At 46.4% G+C, this 21,915-nt stretch overlaps 2 long non-coding RNA genes across 5 annotated transcripts in view; one reads left to right on the top strand and one right to left on the bottom strand.

Annotated features, from left to right (window-relative positions):
• Positions 1-16,425, bottom strand: part of LOC137544803 (uncharacterized) — a 189,099-nt gene extending 172,674 nt beyond the window's left edge. The window contains exons 1-2 of the long non-coding RNA XR_011025926.1: positions 16,051-16,425; positions 8,384-8,520 (exon numbers count right to left, since the gene is read on the bottom strand). This is a non-coding gene — a long non-coding RNA (uncharacterized lncRNA). The remainder of the gene's footprint in view (positions 1-8,383; positions 8,521-16,050) is intronic.
• LOC137544802 (uncharacterized) overlaps positions 16,193-21,915 on the top strand; it is a 44,178-nt gene continuing 38,455 nt past the window's right edge. Inside the window, exon 1 of one of the 4 annotated variants that reach the window (XR_011025922.1) lies at positions 16,193-16,417. This is a non-coding gene — a long non-coding RNA (uncharacterized lncRNA). The other 3 variants (XR_011025923.1, XR_011025924.1, XR_011025925.1) reach the window with 3 other exon arrangements.

The raw sequence follows: 21,915 nt of genomic DNA, 5'->3' as shown, positions 1-21,915 counted from the left end.
TGTATGATTCACACACTCTGCTTATGTGAGCCTATCACAAGCTGGTTAGTTTGTTTGTAAACACTGCCTAAAACTGGCAATTACAAGCCAGGTTTGCAGCAGAGAGTGGCAGAAATAGCACAGAGGGGCCCAGGAGAACATAATGAATAGAATGGTATGCTTTTTGCTGTAAAAATTTTAGAGTACAGATTCTCTTTATGTAACTTTAAGTGTACCTTGAAGACTAGACAAAAAGCGTCTCAGGCACCATATTTACCGGTGGCTTCCTTAAGCCCCCTCGTTGTCTCTCCAGGTGGCTCCGGTCCTCGGCAATTTGGCCCTGAAAGTTTGGCCGAGTTACGCTTTATCACGTAAATGCGCTTGGCGGTAAAAGCACACCAGTCACTCTCCCGCAGCGGGAGCATTCTACGCCAGTGCAGAACTGATGTGCAAGCGCAGAAAGCTTCCAGCAGTGGGACCACAATGGGTTAGCGTGCAGCAGAGCAGCACATGCGCGGTGAAACGTGATTCAGTCAAGCTTTCGGGATAAATTGAGGGGGACAGAGGCCACTTGGGGAGACAGCAAGGGACTTAGCAGCCTCAAGGGGGCTTAAGGAAGCCCCAGGTAAGTATGGAGCCTGAGATGCTTCTTGTCTCAAGTTCTCTTTAAGGCACTCCTGGAATTAGGCTACAACTAGAGGAGTTAGAACACTTGATCTGTAACCTCCTTTGGGTTTAGTATCTCAATAAGGTCTACAGTAATTTTCCATTTCTGTGATTTCTTTCTATTTCCTTTTCATACAAATTCAGATGCAGAATTACACCCCACTAAAATCACTTGCAGGGAAAAAAAATCGGAGTCCCTGCTGCATTTTTCTAACATGACATCTGAATGCTTCTAGCCATGCATTGGCATGCCTACTGGATTGAGATGTGATTTCACATCAGCATGTGGCACAGGGCAAATGAAGCCTAATTCAAGGCTTGTACAAATGCTAAATGAATCTCTACAATGCCTCTCCCAAGTGTGTTTATTGGGGCCCGGCCTCCCTCATGTATCAGCACGATATCTTGCATAAGCACTGGCCAAGTATAATGTACAAGTTACTTATGCCTCCAGTTTAGTGTTGCTCCCTCATGCACCATTCCTCCGCTTTACAACAGAACACATCACTGGTCTGGAGGCCTGATTGCTACAGGTGACAGTACTCATGCGTGTCACAAAGCAAAGAATTACTACAATAACCATCCAAGTCAGTGCAAACTTTGGGCTACAGCCATGTGAAAGAGCAGTAATAATTTCACAAAAGCTGCACTTCATGTGAATATACATTTACTGGTATCCCATGACCTGTGAATAAGAGGACAATTGTTTGGGGCCCATGCATAGTCCCCCTTTCACAAAGCATAACATTGCAGTGTAAAGTATATCATACCAAACACATACATTTATGTTATTCAGGAATAAACATCAACCAATCTACATCTGGGCAAAGACAGTTAGCAATATGTATATTTTATGGACTTACAGGTCTCTTATGGTGGCAGGTCATAGCATGCAATTTACCCTTACAGGCCTATTTACAGAAGATATCATTATGCACAAAAATCAAATGATGCCAATTTGTTCTTTTTTACTAAGGTTTTTTAAGCCACTTCGCACAAAACTTGCAAAACGTTTTCATTAGTATCACAATAAAGTTAGAGTGTGATGTTGATTTTCACCGATAGTGTTCAGTGAAGAATATGACAAATCTAATGATATGGTTCTGTGAATAACACCTGTGTATCGACGTTAACTTTGGTCTCCTACAAATGTACCAACGATGTCCCACTTCAGCAAGGAAGAAGATGCATCCAGCAAGTGATAGTTGTCTGTCCAGGTTCGCTTTCACACTTGTCTGTTATACCAGCAGCAAACACCAGCAGTAAACGCCACTGCCAGCATCAGTAAACGCTACTAATGAGCAGGCAATGGCCCAGTGGCGCGCATCCTTGATTGTGCACCCATGTCTGGGAGTACTCTGCATATAATGTCATGACTACATAGTGGGCATGTGTACCATGTAGTCATGATATCATGCGAAAAGTGCTGGCGGGCACATGGTCAAGGATGGGTGCCATGGGGCAAGCACCTGCACACTACTCACTGACCTTGCCAACCCAGAAGTAGCTACATGGAGAACTGTTCACCAGTGAACAGTTGTGGCATCACTAACAGCCACTGATTAGCAGCTGCCACTATGCCAGCAGCAGTAATGGACACTCATTAGCAGATGTCTCTTTGACAGCAGCAGTACGAGAAAATCTCATACTTCACACGCACAGGACAATCCCAGCTATGGGAGCGTGATCGAGGACGCGTACGTCTAGGGCCCCACAGCCATTGACTGGCCCATTCGCCAAAATCGAAACTCAGCCAATGCAGGCGACCGGACAATCGTTCCATGATGGCACATGAACAGAGCGGCTGCAGGGAGCTGGTAGAAGCCACAGGTAAGTTAAACTATTTTTCTTCCTTTCAGTTCAGGTTCCCTTTAAGGCAGGGAGCACACGTGTCTGTGTCTGCGTGTGTTCTGCACAGGAAAACTAAGAACCAATGTTTTTTTTTTTTTTACTTTCAAAAGATGTTTATTGAGAAAATAAACAGAAACATCACAATGAATTATAAGTGATAACAGCAACAGCAAATAGTGCAATAAACAAAACAATTGAGAGTCCCTATCATTCTTGCAGTCTTACACATAGTAATATTATGCTAGAATAGAGATATGAGTATAACCAAGGGCCCAATTCCATGAAGATGTCATAACCATATGTAGTAGTTTAAAGACAACACAAAACAAAACAGAAGAACGAGGAACGAGGAACAGGTATACGTAGAAGTGAGAATTTGCATATCCAAAGATGTTGTAGACCTTACTTAGAGGAAGTATGGGAGATCATGTCCCCTATGAGAAAGCTTAATGCACTTTCCCATATTGAAAGAAAAGGTGCTGTGTCTCCTATAGTCAGAGCCCATATAAATTTGTTTAAACAGATATAATTAATTTTTTGTATGACTTTGTCCCAGGACAGTTCATTGATTAGCCAAGCTTGGGCGATGTGGAGTCTAGTGGCCACCAATATTTTAGTGAATAAAGGGTTTTCTAACCGGGAAAGTTTGTCAATCTTTAGGTTCAGTAAAGCTGATAGAGGGTTAGGGGTAGCAGCTTTATCCCAAAATTCCCTTGACAGCTCAAAAATATTTGACCAGAGTGAATGAACCATAGGGCAAGACCACCTAGGGCTTAATTCACAAAAGAGTGCTAACTGTTAGCACAGCCGTTTTTGCGCAAATTTTTGCATTGTGCACGATCGCGAATTTTCGTGCGAAACGATAACGTTTTCGCGCGCAAACTCAAATTTTCCCGCAAAATCGATATCGTTTTCGCGTGAAACCGGTATCGTTTTGTGCGAAAATTTGCGATCACGCGCAATGCGAAAATTCGCGCGAAAACGGCCGTGCTAACAGTTAGCACTTTTTTGTGAATCAAGCCCCAAGTGTGAAAAGAGTCTCCAATGTCTAGACACCCTCAGAAACATAAATTAGAAATGTGAGGTTTATATTTATTAATTCTAGAAGGAGTTAAATATGTGCGAAACATAACAGAAGTTTCCGTCATTGATACATTATTTGAACATTTGGAAGTTCTTTCCCAGATTGTTGACCTTTGAGAATCCGAGATTTCATGGCCTAGATCTTTCTCCCAGTTAATTTGATAAGGCCTCTTCGATGTGGGAGTTAATGTATTGAGAAGCTTGTATATTATTGAAATCGATTTTGTGAATTCATCTTCCCGGCTCATTATTTAGTGATTCTGATAGTTTCCTTATTTGTTCAGGATTGGTTAACATGAAGGGTGGAACTCTCCATCTTGGGGTCCTATTAGAGTTATGTTGTGGTGTGAAAGTGGTACAGATGATTGAATGATCCGATAAATATGAATGGATGAATGTCGAACTCCTAGTAGTAAGAATTTTTGTAGTAAATATATAATCAAGCCTTGAAGAGCTGAGATGGGGAAAAGAAGGTAAAATATTTTTTTTTTTTCTTTTGGATGGGTCTCTCTCCATGTATCTGTATCTGCCTAATAAATGATATGGGGGCGGGGGTCTATCAGAAAGGGTCGAAGAGGATTGGTAATCCAGTTTTGGGTTTAGTGCTAACTTCATATTCCCTCCTATGATTATATTCTCATTTTGAAATTGATGGAGGGTGTCGATTATATAATTGTAGAATGCTCCATTTTTGGTTGAGGGTGCGTAAATATTGACTAACAATGTTGGTACGCCTGCTAATGAAATGTAGCGGCCCTCCTTATCAGTCACTTTGTTTCTTAAGATAAATGAAGTATTTTTGTGGAGAAGGATAGCAACTCCATTTCTCTTGGCTGTTGGGTGACTAGATAAATGAAATTCAGGGAAATTTTTATGGAAAAATCTTGGAAATGACATCCTAATAAAATGGGTCTCTTGTAGCATAACGATTGCAGGGTTTCTCGCATTATAATAGCGCATGCATTTAGCTCTTTTTGTAGGGCTGTTAAGACCTTGAGTATTATGTGAGAGTACTTTCATGAATCCGGAAGCCAGAGAACTGAAGTTGCTGTCACTCTCCTTATGCTGTATCTAAGGGCTCGTTTCCACTATCGTGAATCCGCATGCGTCCAACGCATGCGGATTCGCACATGTAATGCAAGTGGATGGGCCTGTTTCCACTGTAGCGTTTTTAGGGTGCGTTTTTTTTAAGCTGTGAAAAAACGCACAAAAGAGCCACAGAATTCGCCTGCGAGTGGAATGCATGCGAATCGCATGCAATGTATTTAATAGGGAAGTCGCATGCGTTTTCCCCATGCGTTTTTTGCCGCGAATTCGCATAGGTACCAATGTAAATTCACACAGGCAGTGACATGGTTAAAATCGCATATACCCTCACCTATGCGAAATCGCATGCGAATTCGCGGCGAAAAACGCATGGGAATCGCATCCACATGCGATTTCATCAGCGGTGGAATCCAGGCGATTCTGCACCGCAATAGTGGAAACGAGCCCTAACAAGCAATTTGTTTACCAAAATAATCCTATAGATCTCAACATCCCTTTTACATAGTAAAAATATTAGTAGTGAGGACTTGATCTCTCTCAAAAACACGAACACCCGTATTGTACATCCGGTCTTATGGGTCACACTTCTATAACTAAAACTAATACAAAAAATATTTAAGATTACCGTACATTCAAATAAATATATATATTGAAACATGAACACACAAGCTATGAGAAAGCACATTTCAAATAACCAGGGAAATGTTGGAGCTGCAAATCACACAGCTGGACCGAAACTGCTGAGAGATACTTAACCTTCCCAGCGTTCAATTTCCCCAGGATTTCTGTGCAAACAGTGATAAAATTTATTTTTAAAACTTTTTTTTTCCTGTAACTTGCCAAAATGTGTCAAGCAAGGGTCTAGTATACAGTGCAGGAGAGTATTGATGTGTATGCATGTTTATACTGTTCACAGCATGTTTTTTTGAACGGACATTTCTGTCCATACCGCTAGGGAGGTTAAGTAATACTGCCTGAACCGCAGAAGCTACCAGGAGGTATAGCTTATTAATGTAAATCCTAGCCAGTAAGCAAGTTAAAGGCAAAGAGAGTGCCAAGATTGGCTGAGTCTGTATTATGTGAGCAAGTATAGCTCTCTTTGTCCCCTTATGGATGATTAACCTGTGGGTCACTTACAGGAGTAAAGGAAGCCATCAGTCTTTATCGTTGCCCGACCTTAAAGCTCTTGGGATTTTAGAAGGTGTCAGGTGTTTTTCTTTGCTTCGTTTATAGGTAGAGTGGTGCGTTTCCTGCCAGCCTTTTATGCTTGTTAGAAGAGTCCATAGGCGATTCCTCTGTGATTTCCTGTACTCCATTTTCTCTGAGGGCTTTTATTCCTTCCTGCAGTGTATGGACTTGATATCTTTTGGGGCCAAAGTTGAATGCGAGTACAAAAGGAAATCCCACCGATATGGTATCGCTCTTTTTTGCAGGGCTGTAGTGACTGGTCTTAAAGATCTACGTTTTGCAAGTGTAATTGGTGACAGATCTGGAAATATGTGTACCTTATGGTCTCCTATTCCATTAGGACCCATTTCCCATGCAGCTCTCATCACCTCTTCTTTCGTTTCCGAGTAGTGCATTTTTAGTATAATGTCTCTTGACCACTCCGGGTTTTTGAGTGCTTTTAAAGCCCTATGAATCCTATCAAATCTGAACATCTCATCAGGGAGGTTAGGGAGAAGTGCTTAAATAACGCTGTCACATAAGCCTTAATGTCCGTCACAGAGTCTGGTACAGATCTGATCCTAATATTTTCCCTCCTACCACTATTATCCAGATCTTCCAATTTATTCTCCTGGTTTACCAGTTTTTCCTCCTGGGCTGCATTTTGGTTCTGTAATTCTGTAATAATGTCCACTGCGTCATCCATTCTGTATTCTAGTTTGCTCGTCCTGTCTCCCAGTTCTTCCATCTGGGCAGAGAGTGGCTCTGATCTCATTCGTGAAGGAGACCTTTAGATCCGTGAGAAGGTCTGTGATATCCTTCAGAGAGAAGTCAGTACGATGCAGAGATTCTCCTTCTTTCTCAGTAAGTGTATTAGTTGCCTGCAGCTTCTCGGCGGCCATCTTAGCTGCTGTCGCACCACGCGGCCTGAAGAAGTCCAGGGATCTGAGCACTAATTCTTTATCTTTACCCCGGGTTGAAGGCATATGAGGTGCGGGGGTAGTCTTCCGACCCTCTTCTTTGCCTATGTCGTCCGTTTTAAGTCCGCGGTTCAGAAGTTATGCCACTGTCTGTCCCCGCTATGATCGGAGCTCACGGAGCTTGCATCCGCCATACTCCGCACTGCGCCCCTACTAAGAACCAATGTTAATCAATGGGCTAGTTTATCCTTGAATGCGTTTTCGCATGCAGACAAAAAATAATAATAATGAGAGCAGTACAGCACTGTGTGCATTTTCTCCAGCAATTACATTAGCATCTGTGAAAAAGCACACACGTTTACCCATCTACAGACACACATGGAGTGCAGAAAATGCATCCTAATAATCATGCGTAGAAAATGACAGACAACAGGTGTACTCCCAGCCTAATGGCCTCTTATCCAGGGATGCTGGCAACAAGCACTATTTAGCTGTAATTACATGCAGCTGAGTGGAAGCGATCGGTAAACACATGTTTTACACACGGTTGTGTTAAACAGTTTCATGCTGCATCTGAGCGCGGAAAGTGTCATGCTCAGATGAAACTACATGGGGGGACTGCCTGTGCCGAGCGCAAGCAAGCACCCAGCCAGTGGATGGGAGCAGCTGACAGGCAGTGAATTCACTGCCTTCAGCTGCTTGTGTAAAAGAAGCCTTAAGGTATCCATATATCTAGCGATTCTGATTCAGTCGACAAAGCAATCGCCTTTATTGGAGATCAACTTCAGTGTGGTTGATCGAAAGTCGATCGGCTAGTAGCCCACACAGTACAAGGGATAGCCTATGTGATTCACTTTCACAAATCAATCTGACCGATATTGTACCTCGATGCTCTGAATGCAAAAATCGATACAGCGTCAATCAAACGGTATGTGAAAAGTAGCCAATTCCTGTGTGAATGACCGAAATCTTGAATCCTGCTCAATTGACTAAGGTGGTCAACATGATATCAGCAACTTTTCATTGGTTAGATATACTGAAGCACATTTGATTTGATGAAATGACAGAATCAAAGCCGAATCACTAGATGTATGGCCACCTTTAGAGTCTGCTAAGAGGTAGAAAAATGAAGGCACCATCAGGACTAAATCCTATAGGCCGGTTCACACTGTACACAAAAACGGTCTGTTTTAGGAAGGTATCCCAACGGATGCGAACGGATCCTCAGTCTGTTTGAAAAGGATGTGTTCAGTCCGTTCTGCTGATTGGATTGCAAATATAGGGAGTCAACTATTAATTCCAGATTGAGATATGCATCGACCGATCGGTAATGGAATGGAAATCATGGATGAAAAACTGATGCCCAATAAAGATGATCTGTTTGATGGATCAGTTTTTCATCCGTGCAGTGTACAGTGGCTCTTAGTGATTGCCAGGGTGTGTTTCTTTTGACTAACCTTCCATGTGAAGCCCCACTTCTGTGTATAACCACCCATTACATGTACATCAAATCACCTCCCACTCCACACGCAGCCCCCACGTCCGTATTAAACATTCAGCAACACCTATTTCTCTAGTTGTTTTGCATTAAAGTGTATAAAACAAATATGCATTAATGGAACCTAAGCAGTGTTTTCTCCTTTTTAAGAAACAAAGTGTTAAAGTCCCACCTGTCCGCCGGCGCGACTCCTGGCCTCCTCCAGTGACCTCACCGCGAGCTCCTGTTCCTCGCCACACTGGTGTTTCTTTTTGATATCTGTCTGCAGTGAGTGGGCAGGCAATAGAATCCTTTCAGAACATATTCAATCTGAAATCAAGCAGAAGAGAAATCAGGCTGATGGTCGATTTGGTGGCAGATTGACATGTGTATGGGCACATTAAAGTGAACCTTAACCGAGTAGAAGAAAAAAACGTTTCACTTACCTGGGGCTTCCACCAGCCCCCTGCAGAAGTCCTGTGCCCATGTCGGGACACACCAATCCTCTGGTACCCTGCAGCCTAAAACTAAACTCAACAGGGCGTGCGCAATAAATTGCATTAAGCAAGATGATGTGCATAAAGTTTTGCCGCAGGATTAGTAGAGCAGAATGCAATACATTACACGCAATGCATTAGTCACTACTAATCATGCAAAAACCTTAGGCATGAAATTCTGCTTAAAAACGAACCCAAACCAAACAATTTTCAATTTAAAATATTTAGTTGCACCACTCTAACACATACAAAGATAAATAAACACTCCTTCAAGCCTATGAGCATTTCAGTGCATGCTTTTCACCCTTCTTTTTTCCTAACTAGGGTTATACAGGTGGCAGCCATTAGCAATTCCTCCTTTGCCGGACACCACCTACTCCACCAGTTTGCCGGATTCTGTCCTGGCAATATGAAACGAAGGGAGGGATCCTTCCAATAAATGTAAAATATTTTATATTTGTCATCATGCAGCTGAAAAAAGGCTGCTATTTATTATTATACTTTAGAAAATAGATTTTATTTCTGAAGTCTTGTATTTTTCATTTGGGTCCACTTTAACACAGTTTCTTGCATACACCCCAAAGTCACATGGTATGAGGGTATGGAGCAGGGATTGCATATAATGTACACCTGTTACTAAACTAAAGTGCCCACATCATGGATTTGAGTAGTGACAGGTTAATTAATACTAAAGGTGGCCCACTAACAATACAATTTTCGAAAGATTCTTCGTATGAACGATCGGAAATGACCATTTGCGCCCACTAATAGACAAAAATCTCCAAACCAATCAGATCAGGTTGATAGGATTGATCCAAAAATCGGATTGGTTTCATTAATGTGATTGGTTAGGAGATTATTTTCCTTTAGTAGTTACAAATTACCATTTACGATCGTTCGGAAACGGTTGTTCATGACCACTAGTGGAAAAAAATCTATTAACCAATCTGATCAGATTTCATCAATATGATTACATTAATGAAATCTGATCAGATTGGTTAGGAGATTTTTGTCCATTGGTGGTTCCAAACAATAATTTCCGATCGTTCTTATGAAGAATTACTTGTAAACGATCTCTCAGCAAATTGTATCATTATTGGCCGCATTAACCATTCCTGCCACCTGGACATGATTGTCATGTCCAGGTGGCTGCTGCCTTGCTGTTGAGCGTGTCTGCGTGCTCCCGCGTGCGCCACCCCCCAGTAATCAATGAATGGGAAAATAGTACCCTTTCATTGATCTAAGTCCCTGGCAGAAAAACCGACAGCTTCTTATCAAAGGCCGCGGTCTTTCTGACAAAAAAAAAAAGAAGGTTTCCAGCACTTCGCTTCCAGGGCTAAAGAAAAAAAAAATTAAACTAAATAAAATTTCACTGTGGCCATCTTGTGGCCAAAAAGTAAAACTACATCTACATACAGTTTTTAATAAAATAAACCCACATTTTGAAATTTAAAATTAACTGTTTACCTCCCACACCAAAAGTTACCCAAATAACATTTTTACTGAAAAAAAAAATTCCAATAAAAAAAAATAAAGTTACCTAAGGGTCTGAACTTTTTTAATATGCATGTGAAGAGGGTATATTGTGAACATTTTTTAAATTATAAGCTTGTAAATAGAGATGGCCCGAATCGTTTGCATCTCTGTGGGCCCTGTACTACTTCCGGGTCGCTATGACCCGGAGTAGTACGCCTGCGCTGGCCCGGCGGTGCGCGTCCTATATCGCGCTCCTGTGGCCGGGCACTCTCTGCGCATGAGCGTGATGTCATGACGGCACGCACATGCGCAGAAAGTGCCCGGCAACAGGAGCGCACTCTAGGACGCGCACCGCCGGGCCAGCACAGGTGTTCTACTCCGGGTCATAGCGACCCGGAAGTAGTACAGGGCCCAGGGATGCAGAGATGTTCGCCGGCGAACGGTTCGGGAACATCTCTACTTGTAAATAATGATGGACATAAAACTGAAAAAATGCACCTTTATTTCCAAATAAAATATTGGTGACATACATTGTGATAGTTACATAATTTAAATGGTGTAATAACCGGGACAAATGGGCAAATAAAACACAAAGGTTTTAATTATGGTAGCATGTATTATTTTAAAGCTATAACGGCCGAAAACTGAGAAATAATGATTTTTCCATTTTTTTCTTAATCTTCCTGTTAAAGTGAATTTAGAAAAAAATAATTCTTAGCAAAATGTCCCACCCAAAGAAAGACTAATTGGTGGTGGAAAAAACAAGATATAGATCAATGCATCATGATAATTAGTGATAGTTATTGGCAAATAAATGGGAGGTGAAAATTGCTCTGATGCATAAAGTGAAAAATACCCACGGGGTGAAATGTTTAGGCTGGTTTCACAGTGGGACGTTAAAGTCCCACGTTACAGCAGCCAGTAACGCAGCCTAACTCACAGCATTGTAAAATCAATGTTGCTGTTCACAGTAACACGTTGCGTTACATTGTAACGCAGCACGTTAAAAACAAAGTGCTGCATGCTGTACGGTATACTGGGCTAAGCCACGTTAGACTGTTTGCACATGCTCAGTAATGTTGGAGGAGGAGGTCTCCCCTCCTCCTCTGCAGCCAGCCATATGGCTATTTAATATTAATTGCACTGCAGAGACTCGTGGTGGGACTGTAGTGTTGTCCGGATCATGAACAAATCGTTCATTTGATCCGGATCTTTTTTATGAGTCAAATCATCCGGATCATCATAGTTACATAGTTATTTTGGTTGAAAAAAGACATACGTCCATCGAGTTCAACCAGTATAAAGTACAACACCAGCCTGCTCCCTCACATATCCCTGTTGATCCAGAGGAAGGCGATCACAATGAAAGATTCGGTTCACAGTGGATGTCTGCCTGGAAGAAACAGGAACATACTGAATGTACAGTGCAGGGAAAGTCCTGTCCTGCTAATCATTTTACCCAGTCTGCTTCCCTAGTAAAATGATTCAAATGATTTGGTTCAAAGATCCGGATCTTTTCAATGATCCGATTCAAATGATCCGAATCCTTAAAAAGATCCGGACTTCCTATGACTAAATTGGAGCGGCTGATTTTGAGAGCTGCATAACGCAGCTCAATCTTACGTCCAACTTCAACACCACCATGCGTTGCTTTAGGGGCACGTTATGCGACCATAACGTCCCCTAAAACGCGACGTCTTGGTGTGTAAATAGCCTTAAAGGACACCCGAAGCGAAAATATACTAATGAAATAAACGATTGTATCTATCTTCCTTCTCCTAAAAATGACTTTTTAAGATATTCCACAGTTTTATTTTATGTTTAAATCTACTTTTTAAGTTTTAACTGTTTTATTGCCAGATCTAAAAATCTATGACCTATTGACCCTTTGTATCTCTTTCCTGCTCTCAGACGCCATTTTCTGCTAGGGAAGTGTTTTATAGCTGGAATTTCTTATCAGTGACGGTCACACTGTAGTCACTTCCTGTCATGACTGAGTCAGCCACTTACATACCTGATATTTAACTCTTTCAGACAGAGAAAGAATAAAAGGAACACAGCATAGTTATTAGTGTGCTTGGCACTGTACATACCTATGTTTATCTCATGTCACATGTCACTTCGGGTATATTTTAAAGTGAACCCAAGGTGAGAGTGATATAGAGCCTGCCATATTAATTTCCTTTTAAACAATACTAGTTGCCCGGCAGCCTTACTGATCTATTTGGCTGTAGTAGTATCTGAATATCACCTGAAACAAGCATGCAGCTAATCTTGTCAGATCTGACAATGTCAGAAACACCTGATCTGCTGCATGCTTGTTCAAGGTCAATGGCTAAATGTTATAGAGGCAGAGGATCAGGGAAATAAATATGTCAGCCTCCATATCATTCTCACCTCGGGTTTACTTTAAAGGAGTTGTCCGGCAAAAATAAATAAAATAAGCGCTACTTACCAGGGGCTTCCTCCAGCCCCAACCTCCCAGCACATCCCTCGCCGCAGCTCTCCCTTCAGCCGTTCGCCGGAGCTTCGACCCGGTCCCTGGCGATGATGTCAGAGCGACCTGGAGGTCGCTCTGTACTGCACCTGCGCGATCGGCACTGTCAATCACCGTCACGTGGGCTGGAGCGGACTGCGCAGGGGCTGGAGGAAGCCCCCGGTAAGTAGCGCTTATTTTATTTATTTGTGCCGGACAACTCCTTTAAGGCCTCTTCTCCAGAACTTCAGCCAGGTGGTGAATTCCCCTCCTGTCAGCTGCTACTGTCCACCAGCCGGGTGCAAGCTAAAGCACGGCATATGCAGCAGACAGCCCTGAATAGCAGTCGTGGGTGGTAGACAGGATGCTTAAGTACCAGACAAATGAGCAGTTCAGCCATCTGTGGAAAAGAGCCCTGTACTGGCAGCAAGTCACAAAAGCAGGCACTTTGGGCACCTGCATGGTGACAGGAAGGTGATCACAAGCGGAAGTGTTACTTGGGGCTTCTGCTGGCCCTCCACAGCCGTCCTGTTTCCACGCCAGGACAAAAAGATACTCTAGTCTTCTGCTGCGGCTCACTTCCAGATTTTGCAATTTTAATGTCGCAAACTACTGTGCCTGCATGGCCCTGGTCGTGCGCGTCCTCACTCCCGCAGATGTCCCCGGGAGCTTCCTGCGCAGTACAGTACTGCGCCGGAAGCTCCTGATGAAGTCAGCAGGCGCGAGTATGCAGTAGTTTGCGACACTACTGTGCCTGCATGGCCCTGGTCGTGCGCGTCCTCACTCCCGCAGATGTCCCCGGGAGCTTCCTGCGCAGTACAGTACTGCGCCGGAAGCTCCTGATGAAGTCAGCAGGCGCGAGTATGCAGTAGTTTGCGACACTGAAGTCACAAAATTCGGAAGTGAGCCATGGCAGGAGACCAGAGGATCGCTTTGTCCCGACGAAGGCACAGGACATCTGCGGGGGGCAGTAGAAGCCCCAGGTAAGTTAAATACTTTTTTTTTTATTTTTACCCTTACAATACTCCTTTAAGCCCAGGGCCTTTTTTGAGAGGCAGACCCATCTACCCTTCAGCATCATGGGAGAAAAGGCGCCTCTTCTTAGGCAACACCCCACTAGGCTTTTCATTCTAGCATTCATCAAGATGGGCTTTATTGTCAGCAGATGGTCACATGTCCTGCAGCCACCACCTTGTGACATTTTTGGGGGGCTGTAGAAACTAGAAATTCTTAAAGTGAACCTAAAGGCATTAAAAAAAAATGAGATGAACTCACCTGGGGCTTCCCTCAGCCCCCTGCAGCCGACCGGTGCCCTCGCAGCTCCGCTCCGATGCCTCTGGACCCGCCGGCGACGACTTCTGGTTTTGCCGTCACCGGCCGACAGGCATGGGAACGCGAGTGATTGTTCGCGTTCCCAGCCTGTATATCGCCCCCTATGCTGCTATTGTGGCCAGGAGCCGCAATAGCAGCATAGGGGGCGATATACAGGCTGGGAACGCGAACAATCACTCGCGTTCCCATGCCTGTCGGCCGGTGATGGCGAAACCGGAAGTCGTCGCCGGCGGGTCCAGAGGCATCGGAGCGGAGCTGCGAGGGCACCGATCGGCTGCAGGGGCTGAGGGAAGCCCCAGGTGAGTTCATCTCATTTTTTTTTTTGACTTAAGGTTATCTTTAACTTTAAAACTGCATGCTGCAAATAAAATAAGCTACTTCCAAATGCACCCACCCAAAAAAATGGAAGTTTATCATTCAATTGTAAAATGCTGCTGCAGCACAAAGCAGTAACACATGAGCAGACATCAACACATTAAGTGTACATATTATAAAAATATACACAATTACAAGGACCGAGGGGAAAGGATAATAATTATGGCACCTTTGCGCTACTGTATTTACAAGTAGTGATGTTGCGAGCAGTTCTGCAAACTGCTCGCTGCGAAGCTATGGACAGCCTGGCCCCTGTACTACTTCCAGGTCACAATGACCTGCAGTAGTACGTTTGCCCTGGGCCGGGGATGCGTTCATTAGTACGCATGCTTGGTGAGCGTCCTAGATTGTGCGCCTGTGGCTGGGCATGCTCTGCGCATGAGCGTGACATCACGAAGCGTACCTGGCAACAGGTGCACAATCAAGGCCAGGGCATGCGTACTAATGAACGTACTTTTACTCACAGTAATGACTTCCATTCTGTGCCTCCATCCTGCCATTCCCGCTACCAGCCACAAGGGGGTGCTCCGGGTATGATTACTGCTCGGAAAGCCGATCTCTTTCACTTCTGGTTAGTGGAGGTACAGGGCTGGAGTAGCTTCTATCCAGTCTACTGCCGAATCTGCAAGAAGTGGATCCTCGAGGTGACTATGATGTCTGACTATGACGTCATGTCATGGGCGTGTCACCGCTGAGTACAGCGCAAGCAGTGACAGGTGACCGCATGCAGGGCCGCCATTAGAAATTTTGGGGCCCCTCACACATCATCAGGCCTGGGGCCCCCTTCCCTGGGCCCACCCACTGGTTGCTGTGCCCACCCACTAGCCACCCCACCCCCGTGCATGAAGTGCGCTGCGCGAAAAAATGTTCATGGCTCAGACACTAAAGAAAGCGGCATGCACAGCAAGATGCGGGGGGGAAGTGGGTGTGGCCATGGCATGTTGAGGGTGGAGTCAAATACTAGCAAAATACAGGTAGTCCCCAGTTAACAAATGAGACAGGGACTTGTAGGACCGTTATTATACTTTATCCATTCTCTTTTGTTCCCCTCTTTTCTTCCTGTGCCTCTTTTGTCAGTGCTGGAATGCAGTGTGCTGGTTAGTGAGCCACAGGCCCGCAGCCAGCATATGCGGCCCTTCCAGCGCTTGGGGGGGCCCAGGGCCCCCAGAAGCCCTGGGCCCCTCACTGCAGTGTCAGTTGTCCCCCCCTGATGGCTGCCCTGACCGCATGCAACCACACGTGACCACAACACAAATACCTTACCAATACCTTACCATGGAAGTGTATAGCTTTGGCCTATCATTAGTACCCCAGTATGTGCAGAAACTGCGCGCTGCAAATGAACTCCGCTACTTCCAAATGCACCAAAAAATGGCAGCTTATAATTTAATTGTAAAATGCAGCTGCAGCACAAAGCAGCAGCACGTGAGCAACATCAGCACATTCACTGCAAACACTATTAAATATATATATACAATGTATAGGCCAGAGGGTAAAGGATATTCAGGACACTTTTGCGTTGCTGCATTTACAAGATGGGTGTGGGACTGAGCTCTGGCTGTCTGTGCAGGGGTCATATGGTGGCCTATACTGGGGAGGGAGTGAATACATCCCGCTGCCTATACTGGGAGGGCGAGATTAGGGACCTGGGATAAATGTAACCCAAAACCTGCCCCGGTCAGAACTAGGTTCATTTTTACTCACAGAAATCTCCTTCAATGTTTTGCTTCCATCCTGCTATTGCCGCTACAGCCACAAGGGGGAGCTCCGGGTGTGATCAGTGTTCAGACAGCCGCTCTCTCCTTCTAGCTGCCAGCCACAAGGGGGAGCTCCGGGTGTGATCAGTGTTCAGACCCGCTCTCTCCTTCTAGCTGCCAGCCACAAGGGGGAGCTCCGGGTGTGATCAGACAGCCGCTCTCTTCTTCTAGTTAGTGGAATCGACGTATAGGGCTGAGGTAGCTGCCGTCTTAGCAACACGTCAGTCCTCTCTGCTACCGCCGCCGGCCGAGTGTGCGAGCTCGAGCTCTCTGCTACCGGCGCCGAGTCTGCGAGGAGCGGATCCTCGGGGAAGGTATGATGTCTGACGTCATACTGGGCATGTCACCACTAAGGGCGGTGCATGCAGGCACACGTGACCAGAGCCCATTTACCTTACCATGCAGGTATATAGCTTTGGCCTATCATTAGTGCCCCAGTAGCTGCTGTGCACTATCGTTATTCTTGGGGAACACAGAGCATGGTGGAGGATGGATGTGAAACATAGATAAGGAAGGAAGAACTAGTCTGTGTGCTGCTGTACGGGTAGAGTATGTAGTAATGTCTGCCTATTGACTGTTCACATGCAAGAAGGCAGAGCCCTGGAATTGTGTACTGTATATGCATAATATAATTAGTGATGTATTAATATTTCTTGGGGTTTGGTGTGTGTGGAGGTTGAGCTGACTGCAGGTGGCCATACATCTGTCAACTTGGCGGACAATCGACCATCCAATTTTGTTAATTATGTTTGAATTGGATAAAATCGGTGCCGCCAAGTGCATGACCAATCAACAGTACGACCAAATCGAGGCTGAAATTGGTTGAATGTATTGATTAGGCATGCAGGGAAATCTCGGGTCAACGTGGTTGATTCAGTGCGTGGCGGTAACAGCATGCGATAAACATGAATGACAAATGTGACAGAGACCCCCTGGCCGACGGCCCTCCAAATGTTTTATGTACCCCCTGGTGCTCATACTTTACCTGTCTCCTCAGTGTCTGCACTGTACTTCCACAGATGTGCCCCACATGACTACCGGCATATAGACATAGGGTGTGTGTCACACATGTGCTAGACGCCGGGTAGTCATATGGCGCGCCAATGCAGGAATTCAGTGCTGGCACTCGGAAGTATAAATGCATGGGGGGGGTCACATAAAACATTTGGTGGGGCGGCGAGGCAATGTCACAAGGCCATTTTCTAAAAGATTTAATGCTGAAATCGATCAAGAATTGGCCTTTGGTGTATGGGCAGCCAACAGATCTCTATCTGATTAGATTGGATCAGATAGAGCTCTGTCTCTTGGTGGAATCTGCCCATCATCCCTAGATGTTTTGTGAGTGCTGGAGTGAAGGCAGGGACTTAAAGGGAACCAGAGACAAACAGCATTGAAAAAATGAAAAAGCTTTTATACATACCTGGGGCTTCCTCCAGCCCCATAAGCCTGGATCGCTCCCACGCCGCCGTCCTATGCTGCCTCTATCGCCGCTACAGGGACGCGGCCAATTGTACGCAAGAGCAGGGACTCCCTCCATATCCTTACGCATGTGCCTGCGTAGTATGGAGGCGCATGCGTAAGGATATGGAGAGAGTCCCTGCTCTTGCATACAATTGGCCGCGTCCGCCGGTAGTGACGCACTCCGCTTGCGTTGACTGGCCGAAAGTACGGGACCTGGTACCGGCGGATAGAGGCAGCGGAGGACGGCGGCATGGGAGTGATCCAGGCTTATGGGGCGGGAGGAAGCCCCAGGTATGTATAAAAGCTTTTTTGCAACGTCTCTGGTTCTCTTTAAAGGAGTCATCAGGGAAAAATAGTAAAAGAAGTGGTACTTACCGGGGGCTTCCTCCAGCTCCAAGCTCCCAGGACGTCCCTCGCCGCAGCTCTGCCCGCAGCCGTTCGCCGCAGGTCCGTCCCGGTCCCCGGCGATGACGTCAGAGCGACCTCCAGGTCGCTCTACTGCGCCTGCGCGAGCGGCGCTGTCGATCACCGCCACGTGGGCCGGAGCGGACTGCGAATGCGCAGTAATACTACTCCTGCGCAGTCCGCTCCCGCCCACGTGGCGGTGATCGACAGCGCCGCTCGCGCAGGCGCAGTACAGAGCGACCTGGAGGTCGCTCTGACGTCATCGCCGGGGACCGGGACGGACCTGCGGCGAACGGCTGCGGGCAGAGCTGCGGCGAGGGACGTCCTGGGAGCTTGGAGCTGGAGGAAGCCCCCGGTAAGTACCACTTCTTTTACTATTTTTACCCTGATGACTACTTTAAACGGTGGAGGAAGGATTGTTTTGCTGCAGATTTTAACATTTTTCAGAATTGGCCCTGCATTGGTCAAGTAAATAAACACTGTTCATCTTTTCCACTTTGATGCTATATTATTATTGGAGTCAGAACCACACTAAATATTTCACACTCAAGAATCCAATGTGCACTGCATATAATGCTTGGTACACATCATAATTTCCTTTCAGATAAATGGGTCAAATCAACTATTTCTTACAATCGATTTTTCGATCATGTCTCTACAAAATTGATTACAAAAAAGAACGTTCGGACCTGTCAGAAACAATCGATTTGACCGGTCTGTCTGACGGGAAATGGTGTGTATCAAGCATAAAATATTGTAATTTCCATTACCAGCCACAAGGGTGTAATTTAACGTGTACTTGTAGGGAATAAGAAGTGCCCCTACCAGATACTTACCTTGGTAAGGGTAAGCCTCTGGATTCTCCTCCGCTTGAGCCGTTCCAGTGTTGAGATCCCTGCAAAACCACTTGTGGACTGTTTGCGCATTGCACAGAAGCACCGGCCAGGCTCCAGCGGAAAAAAGCTAAGCACAGTCGGTTCTGTGTTACTGCGCAGGTGACGCGTGGCCACGCTTCAGGTCTCATCACTGGACCGGCCTGGCTGATGAAGATGGGGATATTTCTAGAGAATCCAGAGGCTTCCCCCCTCCCGTAGATCCGAAATAGGTTGTAGCAAACATTATAGGTTTGCTTTTAGGCTGGTTTTACACTTGAAAAGTGTTTGCGGTGTGATGCGCATAAAATGCCTAACCTGTAACGATTGCTGTTTTCACCATGGATTAGGCGGTGAGTATTTGGTAACGCCTGGGGGAGGAGCTGGGCTTCCTTCTTTGCATGCGAAGGGATTAGTTCCCCATCAGGTCCGCCGGTCCCTGCCTCTCTCTGATTGGCCGATATAGAGCAATGCTGATTGGTGGGCTGGGTAATGTTCTACTATTTAAACAGTGATGTATTACATGTTGGTGTGATGACTTTGCTTCTTGGCTTGAAAAAGGGCTATACGCCCGAAACAGCGGAGCTGTCGCTGACAGATACTTGACATCATGCTTTTTAACCAATAAAAGAGCTATTTCCTACTGAAGACGGTGCTGACTCATTTTGGACTTTGACTATTGATTTGGTCTGATGCTGGGGCGTAGGGAGGTGGGGGCAGGATGGGACATCTGTCCCCCCCCCCCCTCACAGCATCAGGGGGGGGGGGCGCTTTGGCAGTGAAGGCTTGAAGCCGATGTTTTGTTCCATCCTAGCCAGGTCCATGGATAAGTGCAGCAGCTGCAGTGCAGATTACGGAACTCTGCTGCCCCGCCTCCCTGTCTCTCCTGGATGTGTCTCACACACAGCCACTTCTCGCTGCTCTGCCGCGCGAGATTCAAAACTACAGGACTCAGGAGTAGAAGAGCTTCTGCTAACTGGCTGCCTGGATCTGAGGGGCGGCAGAAGAGTCCAGGCACCTCTCCATTGTTGTCCATTGTCACGTTGGGACGCAGCCTCCAGCTTCTGTGCAAGTCAGTGAGAGCTGTGTATGAGAGCAGCCCCGCCCCCCTCCTTCTCTGTCCTGGTGTTATGCTGTGTTCTGGCATGGGAGTTCAGAGAAGGGAGATGGGCTGTAGTGCCTTTCAGCCTTCCCTTTCATTGCCACTTCCTCTCCCTACCCCCTTCACTCAGAGCAGCACTGATAAGAACCTGGACTTGCTGAAATTAGACTTCAGGGTCCTAATGCCATGTTACTTTCTAGTAAGTACTACAGCAATTTCACTGCCAAGATGCCTAGAAGCTATTATTATTTAGTATTTATATAGCGCCAGCATGTTCTGCAGCTCTGTACAGCGAGTATATTGTCTTGTCATTTAACTGTCCCTCAGAGGAGCTCACAATCTAATCCCTACCACAGTTGTATATTTATGTATGCATCGTGTAGCGTATGTATTGTAGTCACAGGCCAATTATGAGGGAAGCCATTAACTTATCTGTATGGTTTGGGGATGTGGGAAGAAACTTGAGTGCCCAGAGGAAACCCACGCAGACAGAGGGAGAACATGCAAACCCTTTGCAGATAGTGTCCTGGCTGGGATTCCAACTGGGGACACAGCACTGCTAGGTGAGAAAGCAAACTACTACACCACCATGATTTACTAACCATAAATGAGGGGGAAAAAAATCATTATAACTTACCTGGGGCTTCATCCAGCCACCTGTAGTTCTTCAGGTCACTCGCTGTCCTCTCAATCTGCTCTGTTCTGTGCCTGTCGAAAATCTCAACAACTGGACCAATAGTGGGCTACTGCCCATGTGCTGTCCTAGCCACGTGCCTCCTCAAATCACTCTCCTGTGGCTGAGAGCGGTCTGTGCATGTGCAGTTGCAAGCTTTACAAAATGCGGATGCCCAAAGCGCTGCCGGCCACAGGAGCTCAATCAAGGAAATGCGTGCAGCTAGGACAGCACAAGGTGTGGCAGTTGCACAACAGAACGGACTGTAATGGCCCGTACTCACGGGCTGCAGAAGTGGCCTGTCGCCAGCACACGTGAGCGTGCTAGCGACAGGCCGGCGACAGCTTCTCTCCAGGTCCCTCCGCGTACACACGCGGAAGAGGGACCAGCGGCGAGACGGAAGCTGTCGCCGACGTTCCTTCTCCCCCCTGCCGGAAGCTCCATTTACCTCTATGGAGGTTGCTGTCGCTAGTCCGCGTACTCACGCGGACTAGCGACAGTTGCGACGGAGGTGCGGCGGCGACTGTTGCCATGCGATTGAAACTTTCAATCGCATGGCGACAAGAGCGACGGGCGACAGTTCGGGGTGCGCGCGCGTGCGACGGCCCATACTCACGGGCGACCTGTCGCCGCAACACGCGCGCGCCGCGTGTTGAGGCGACAAAAGTCCCTCGTGAGTATGGGCCATAAGGACAACAAGGGACCTGAAGGACTACAGGGGGCTGATCAACTTTTTGCCCTCACTTAACTACTTAAGGACTGGGCTATACAGATCGTATTTGCAGCAGGGCAACCAGACTTCCCCCCCCCCCCCTTTTTTCCCCACTAGGGGGATGTCTTGCTGGGGGAGGTCTGATCGCCGCCGGCTGCCTGCGTGTTGTGGGGGGGGGCTCCTGAAAGCCCCCCTCCGCAGCGATATCGGGGCTCCCTCTTTCCCTCCCTCCGCTCCGTCCCCTGGGCGGCACAGGACGGCGATGCGTCCTGTGCCGCCTCTGATAAGCTTAAGCCTATCAGATGCCGGCAATCCCCGGCCAATCCCGTGTTTACAATTAGCCTGCAAGCCGCGATCGGAGGCTCGCAGGCTGTTCACGGAGACACCCTCCGTGAACTGACATGGAAAGGCCGCTCGAACGAGCGGTCGTTTCCATGTAATACCACTTACGACCTGCCACCGCCTATCGGCGTTAGACGGTCGTTAAGTGGTTAAGGTTTCCTTGAGGCCTGTTTTCCACCAAGTGTTGCGTTTGCAGTTTGATGCTCCACCCTGTCACACCACAACGCAGAAAACGACATTCATAT

This window comes from Hyperolius riggenbachi, chromosome 2 (assembly GCF_040937935.1).
Source record: "Hyperolius riggenbachi isolate aHypRig1 chromosome 2, aHypRig1.pri, whole genome shotgun sequence".
Taxonomy (NCBI): Eukaryota; Metazoa; Chordata; class Amphibia; order Anura; family Hyperoliidae; genus Hyperolius; species Hyperolius riggenbachi.
The sequence above is the reverse complement of the archived record's forward strand: the minus strand, read 5'-3'. Positions and strand labels throughout refer to the sequence as shown.